Below are 8,432 nucleotides of genomic sequence, written 5' to 3' on the forward strand. Positions count from 1 at the left end.
CTCAGTGGCCAGCTGCCTCGAACCTCCAAAGACCCCTTTAAGGGCTTGCTCCCACCAAGCTGTAGCAAAGACCCTGCCAAGCTTCAAAAGCTTCCCCAAGGCAAATAAACCAAAGTTTTCAAGGCCTTCCAAAAGGCAATCAAAGGTGGATATTATCGCGCTTCAAAAGGCATCTCCAGGCCAAATACGCCAAGGTAAAACAAAGCTGTGAAGGGTGACTTCACCTCGAGTGAAGAGGTACTTCACATTGAGAGATTTTTTTATTAAAGTGACATTAAAATTGAAATCTTGCAACCAAGCACAATTTTGCAAATTATAATTTTTTATCAATTGTGCACAGTGTAAAGAGGCAGACACTGGCTAGGAGAGTCTCCTAAGCTAAGACCCCTCTATTGGCACAAATGGGGGACAAGGGAATAGAGAAATTCAATGGGGAGGGATTTCACACTTGGCAAACAAAATTAAGAGGCTATCTTATGAAAAAATGTTTGTGGTTTGTCATTAGCACTGCCTTAGAGCAACAAGCCAAACCCGATGGAGTGCACACTAGGGCATCTACACTCATAGCAAGTGCACAAAATTTTTCCAAAGACGAACAAGCACTAGGAGTTATCATCACTTCTTTTCATGATAACTATGTGCATTTCATAGATGAATGTAAGCATGCACATGAAGCCTGGCATGTCCTAGAAAGTAATTTTGGAGCTCGAGCCAAAAGAAGCAAAGTTAGTCTTAAAAGACAGCTTTACAAAGTTACTATGCTTCAAGGGGAGTACATTGCTAGCCTAGTGAACAGGCTTAAGAGCATTGTCACACAGCTCACTTACATCCAAGTTGAAGTACCAGAAGATGACGAAGTGGCTATACTTTTAAGTGCACTTCCACCTTCTTATGACCACTTAGTCACAATTCTTGAAGAAAAAGAACCAACACCACCATTTCAAGATGTAATCAACTCATTCTAAGCAGAACAAAGAAAGCAAAGAGGTTCACTTACCCCATCAGGAGGAGTTTTCATCGCAACATCTTCAAGGGGAAGATATTCGCCATCAACATCAACAAACGGACGAAAGTGTTATGAATGTGGAAGAATGGGACATGTAGCGAAAGATTGCTACACAAAAAAACCTTGCAACAAATGTGGTAGGAAGGGACACCCTCCTTCTTGGTGCTACTCAAGTGGAGGCAGTAGCAGTGGAGAAAGCAGCCGCAGTAGAAGCAACAGCAGAAGCAACGAAGGCAAGAGACCTGACAGAGGATCAGCTCACATAGTAGAAGACAAAAAGGATGAAGACGAAGGTAGCGTTTGGGAAGACCCATTTTGAAGATGCAGACTCTCTACTTGTAGGGGAGGACTTTTTCCTGTGTGGACATCACCATCCTTTGTGGATTGTTCTTGTGTGGATTTTACCATCCTGTGTGGATATCACCATCCTTTGTGGACTTTACTTTCCTGTGTGGATATCATCATCCTGTGTGGATTTTATTAGCCTGTGTGGATCATGCATCTTCAGTATCTTTTCTTAGTCCAAACCTCAAGGGGAGGATTGTAAAGTGTGAGCTTTGTCCTAAGGTGTGAGTCAAGGAGAGGAGAGTGGATTTATCCCACATACTGTGGAGCAAGGCTGTAGAGCTACTTAAAGCTCATTTCTCGAATCAATAAACAACAACTCATTTTTGCACTACATGCTTGTCTATGGTGAGCTTGTGCTAAGCTAAGTCAATACTCAAGATTGTGTTTATGAGTCCAAGCTAATCTATCTTGGAACCTAATTCACTTGAGTGATAAGCTTGCTTACACACACTCACACACTTGCACCATGTTTCTCTTTCATCCACCATAGCTAGCACGATCCAAATCCTAACACCATATCCTATGAGGTAGTAGACCCCATAGAATAGGGGCCTACTACCTCATGAAGTGTTTTTATTAATTTGCGACATGCGATGTTGTAGGTAGATTTGTTTTGTTTTAAGGAGACTTTTCAAATTTTGTAAGTCAAACTTAAGGTAGGTCCAGTTGTGTTTTTTTAGGGAATTGCAGATACATGCAACGAGGTCTTTTTTTGTAAACCCATTATTAATGAACTTGGTAATCAGAGTATTGATTTCTTCATATGCTACAAAGCAGTCAGATGAGGCATACATTATAAGAAAAAGCATTCCTAGACAGGTGTGTAAGAATTCTTAAAGGGTCTATTGCTTTTCCTCTTCGTAAATTCTGAGGACACAAGTTTGAGCTTTTCTCTTTTCCAAAAAAAACGAGTATAAAAATTTCCCAAGAATGGGGGAGTCAAAGTAAACTCAATATTCAGGAAGTGCATCCTAGAAATTACCCATTTATCATGCCATAGAACTCTATCAGAGAAAGTAGGTTCAATATTAAGGCAAGGTGGATATATATCTTTAAGAGTGACCTCAAACATAGGATTGTTAAGGCTACACAGGTCATCCATAAATCTGAACGAATGTTCAAAGTGTGTTAGTAACGAAGTACTAGCCGGGTTTTTTAATACTTTTAAGAGCCACTGGTATTCGAAGTAACAAAGATAGACATTACACATGATCGGAGAGCATGCAAATCCCATTGGGATCCCTAAAATTTGTTTGTAGCACGTGTCACCTACTTGGATACAACTGTTATTAAGTAGCCAAAAGATATACTTATATAAATCATCCTCTTTAAAGATGAAAGGTGTAGACTTATTTGATTTTTTCACCCATCCTTTATTCCCCTTTAGTGAGATGCATGTATACCCAAGTTTCTTTCTGTGGGAAAAGGAAATCTTTATAATACTAGATAAGGTATTAACAAGCCCATACTGTCCATTTAAAGGGATATTTTCATAACATTGAGTTATGTATGCCGTGAAGATAGAGAAAATGTTTTCTGGGAGGTTGATAGACACCTCCGCTGCATTTTTTATGACCCAAAACGGGCAATAATCTATATTTCTGAATCTTTTTATATCTCTATGTTTGATGGCACAGATATCTTCAATTTCTAGTAGAAGAAAATTTAAGCGGTTGGAGATGTCATTCGTAACACAAGAGAACAGGTTATTGGAAGCGTCAGAAATCCATCTAAATTTATGCTTATGATTCTTATAAGTTGGGAAGAGTACAGGAATTTTCAGAGAGTTAGGACAATAACCAAGTCCTGATAAATCATTATTTAATAGTGTAGCTATACAAAGCGGAGAGTTCTCAAGTTTAAGAAAATCCTTACTATTGAGTCTTGAATTGGCAGCCTCGAATGCTAATATTTTACATATAAAGACGCAGTATTTGAGGCTTTATTTAGGCCAATAATGAGCCATTTCTTTTTAGAGTCGGAAATAGAGGTCTTAATTTTATGCGTAAGCCAGGTAGTATCAGTACTTAGCCCTACTTGTGGCATAAGACTGATCTTTTTCCAAAAAAATTCTTTGAGTGTTGAGGTATGTTGGAAGTGAACTTCCTCTTCCAGTTGGAGTTTTAAGGCCAAGTCGGCCAGGCATTCAAGTAGCGCCAATAAGGCAATTTGAGGATTTACTGGAAAAGGGCGGATATGATTCAAGCCTTTACTCAAGAGGCTCCTTATTTGTGAATTTGAAATGATTTCTAAGTTAGAAGTACACACATGTAATCCAAAGTTAGTGAAACTTTTACAGAATTTCTGAAATAGATGACAATAGCAGATAGGGATCACATTATCATGGAGAAATTCATTTGAATAAAGAAGATTCTTATAGGCGGCGAGTATTTCCAACCAATCATCAAATCCTTTAGTAATAAATTAGATCCAAAAAAATGTCCAAAACATTCTGAGAAGATGGCTTGGGGAGTAAAGAAATCCAAAATTTTGCTAGTAAACAAGCAATGTGAGATAATCTTATTACACACTTCTTCCTTTGGTGGTAGGTAAAGTATTCCACACGCATTCCTTCTTCCTTTCACATAAATTCTACCTCTCCCTCTCCCAAAAACAGATTCACTCGAGGAGGGAGTTAAGAAAGAGGTGTAAGATGCCGCCGGAGAGACAAGAGTATTAGGTCATTTGGAAACTTGAGATTCATCATCTTCAATATTAGGTTTGATTTGCCCAACCATACTTTTGATTCCTTTAAAGTCGCCATAAGTGGTTAGCAGAGTACCGCACCCATCCGATCCAAGCTCTTCAAGTGTGTCACACATAATTGATCTGTACTGAATAAAGGCAATTTGAGCTAAGACCAGATCCTTAGCTTGTCCACCAAGCCATGAGCAAAAGAGGGAAAGGTGAAATTCTTCTGCTTTGTCAGGAAAGATACTAGGCAGATTGTTGAGGGCATACCAAATAGCATGGTCAAACCAAATGATGCTTGACTCGCAAGCAGCTTTGGGATCTAAGAATCTGCAAGCACACTTAAGGTAAGGCCTGAACACACACTGTCTTAGTGCAGTAATCAGCATTACTTTTACTAAAGTTCATCACTCCTTTGGTTCTTGCATATAAACCTTTATTCGAACTACATTTTTTATCATCAAGGAAACTCATATTGAAAGGAGCTTTAATCAGATCGCCTTTGTCCAAGAGCTGGATCCCTTTAAGAACTTTAAGTTTGCATTCTTCAATAGTAGCAGGGGCCAAGTTGGCAAGGAAGACCCAGGTTTCCATACAAATGGGTGCAAGAAATCCTTTATTTGGGAACATCCATAGCCTGTGCTCTACCCCCAAGGATTCTACCTCAATTTGTCGTGATGGTAAAAAAGGAAAGGCCCTAGAGACTTTCGGTACCATATCCAAAAGCGAAGCTTCACTGAGTGAACAAAGGTCCTTCTGAAATTCTTTTACAGCTTCTAATGCAGCTGCATCTCTGCAAAAGAGGCTATTCGGTGGCAGGACTATAGGAGTAGAGGGAGCCGTAACAAAGATGGGACTAAGCCCGCAAAATTTTCTAAGAAGATTGGATAGTTCAGAGCCTTTGGAAGAGATGTTAAGTCCTGAATATGGGCTTTGGAAAGACCGGCCAGATTAGAAGTAAATTCCATCAGAAGGTTGATACCATCATATTTATTCTTAACAAGGAGAGCTAGTACTTTTACCCAGAGGTCAAATGAAATAAGCTGAACAAGAGACAAACTAGACTCCTTCGAAGCATCAAAAATTAAGGCAGAGGCTTCTCTATCTTGTATACATCTCAGTACAAGAAGAGAAGCAAGGGAAAGGGGTTCCACAGGAAGAGCAAGCCCTTGGGAAAGGGAAACAATCTGCAAAATTAACAGTAGTTAGAATTCCGTAGTTTTGGAGGAGTTGTGTAGATCTGAAGATCTAATACATGGAGTTACATCTTTTTGAATTTTACAGACCTATATAGATAAGGCCTAATCCTAAGTGAGATATTAGGGAAGGTATTTTCTATTTCTTAAGCAAGTCGTAACTTCTCCGAAATCACAGCTCTTTTTTCTGGGTCAGAGCAGACTTTAATTCTTGCAGTGAGCTAGCTTGTGAAATGATAGTATTTAAAGTAAAGTGAGAACGAGAATCGTGAATATAGAGTGGAATGGTCGTGCTAGCAACCTTTCACCAGTCAGGTTAAAAAGAACCACTAAGACTGTGTGATAGCACCCCAACCTACTAGAGTATAATAAATTATACTATAATAGGCAATTATTTCTAGAGTCATTGTCTGAGAGAGATCAACAACCAAGTAAATCTCTCTTTTGCATTTATTGTGTGTGTAGCAGTTCTAAATCTATATATATACGCAAACGAACACTAACTATTCACAGACCAGCAATTCTAGAATAATACAATGGATTTGTACAGTAATTTATTTGCAGTTGAAAATAAATTTTGTACAAGGTAATGAAGATAACAGAATATAGCTCTGGAAACCGCAAACCCAAAGTCTGGGAAATTTTGCTTCAAGCTAAGAGATCCTCCCTATGTTAAGAACAGAATGTTTTAATCAAGGAAGGTAGCCCTCACCTGCACCCATAGCCACAAGAAAACAATTCGTTAGCACGTGACTGTACGCAGGTGATGCTGGGCATCCCAGTTGTTATCCATGTCACCATAAAAAAAACACGCAGTCCTTAACTTGTATTTTGTTCTTTTAGAAAAAAAAATTCTTGGCTTTTTTACCCATCTGATAAGGAAAGTGCAAACCCCATAGAGCTGCTATATATCTGGTTATTACTCAATTATATATAAAAAGACTTTCTTTGCCAATCCTAAGATTTTAGGAGTTTTTTAGGGAGATTATCAAAACTAAAAAGCACTTTCTTCTCAAATTAGATTGGAGCGAATTTCACTCTATAGAGGTATGCATAAGCAATCTTGAGCCAGATCTCAGATTATTAAGGATCACCACTTCCTTGTATATATAAAAAATCTTTCGGAACTAATCCCATTTTAAGAACCATTTTATAAACAAGCAGAGATATCCAAAAAAAACTTCTAAGTATTTACCACTTTACAAAACATAGCCACCCCCTTTGTTTGTTTAGCTATATTTACTTCCTATATCAAGGAATAACTATGTTATTATGTCATGACTGACATACTGTTGCCCCAAGCCAGCAATAAACTGTATACCAAAAATACCCTAGACGACCGAGTCCTTTAGAGCCAGCTCAGACATCATCCGCGAAAGAAATGACGTAAACGTATCCAGCCAAGATCAGCTAAAGGAAAAGATTATGACATTCCTCATAGTATAAAGAACCTTTTAAACCAAACCACTAGAAGCTTTTTGTTATATAAACTACAAGATGGTAGGTAAAGACCAGTTCATATAAACTCAAGTGAGAATAAAAAGCTAGCTGATGATGGTAAGCATATTTTATTGAATAACCGAGGGTCAACCCACTAATGGCCAGTAGAAATCCTTCACTACTCTGAATCAGTGATAAGCCACTGGAAATTAATCTTCCCAGCATGTGATGTACTATGGTAAAAAAGGCCGGGTAAATTTGAAACCAGCAATTTACAACTACAATCCAGTATGTGATGCCACTCAATTCCTACAGAATATCAGAAGATAGGGCTACCTATCCGAAGCCAGTATTCAGCAAATTCAAAATAACTCTTAGCCGATTCAGTTAAATAGGCATTTGCACTAAGAAACAAATCAGTCTAAGATCTGTCAACTTACCCAGAGTAGTTCAACTCACTAGTAATACAACTTACCAAGGTAACCGAACAATACAGTTCACTGTATTGAGTTTTCTTTATTAATTTTTTTGTCAAATTCCGGCTATATTCAGAGCCCTAAAGTATCCAATTCAAAAGTGCTTACCTTCTATTGAGAAGCTAAAAAAAACAGCATCCTAGACATACCATTTCCCATCAGACACCATGCAATCCATTACTCCGTACAGCCATTCATTAAAATACACTCGAAACCTAACAGTTTTTTTTCAAATAGGGACAGATATTATCTCAACCAAAAACCGTTTACATAACCCGGATTCTATTTGACACACCGCATATTTCACGGGGAAAACCAGCATCATTAGTCATGGAGACTCAAAAAATCCCTGTGATTCTTAGCTATATGAGCTACTTTCAATCCTTCCCATAAACCAGAATGAGACCGTCTTTAAGAACCTGGTTCTTTTATAAAAGGATAGATTGAATAATGTTTTTTTTCAAACCATTTCATTTCAAAAAAACAAGCTACTTTCAGCAAAGCCACATATTCCGGCTCATAAAATCTTTCAACAGATTTGAGAACAAAACAAATTTTTGTTAACCTGTAGATTAGGAGCCGAAGAAGCCTCCACAATCACCTTCTTAGACTTTTTCGGCATGTTGAGCTCACAGCAGTCATCAGATATTTACTCACACAGTTTAGAACACACACACATAGAGGTGATAATAGAGCACGCTGCTAAGTGAGTATGAGTACTCACCTTGTGATTCCTTTATACTTGTTGATGCCCATCTGCAGAAGACGCAACACCAAGTTGTACATGTCACCTACAATCGAGGTCGCTAATAAGGGCATATCCTCAGGGATTACCCCCAGCCAAAGATCCGGAGGTTACTATGCCCTATCGCGCAACATCTGCTACCCTATTCGGCTGCAAATCCACACCCCAGTACAGGCGGTAGCGTGCAGCAGAAGGCACGAACAATTGATGTAGAGAATACTAAACCCACTATAGAGCTTTTTTATGTACAATGTAAAGATGTAAAGATAGTTTTAATGTTAAATGCAAGGACAGGTCATACTGTCCACCACATCACCATGGCAAAAAATAACAATCTATTCCCATAGTCGATACCCAGTCTGAGTTATTGTATCTAGCCTTGGATGATCATACACAGTAGTTTACCTATACTTTCCCAAACCCTAGAGTAAGCTCATGCCATACATCTATCCACTAGGATAAGATATTCATGTGTTGATCTTAAAGGTGAGAGTTTAATCAATATTGGGTAGTCTCTATTATTATTTCCA

Source organism: Adiantum capillus-veneris, chromosome 24, assembly GCF_014529385.1.
Source record: "Adiantum capillus-veneris isolate H3 chromosome 24, ASM1452938v2, whole genome shotgun sequence".
Lineage (NCBI taxonomy): Eukaryota > Viridiplantae > Streptophyta > Polypodiopsida > Polypodiales > Pteridaceae > Adiantum > Adiantum capillus-veneris.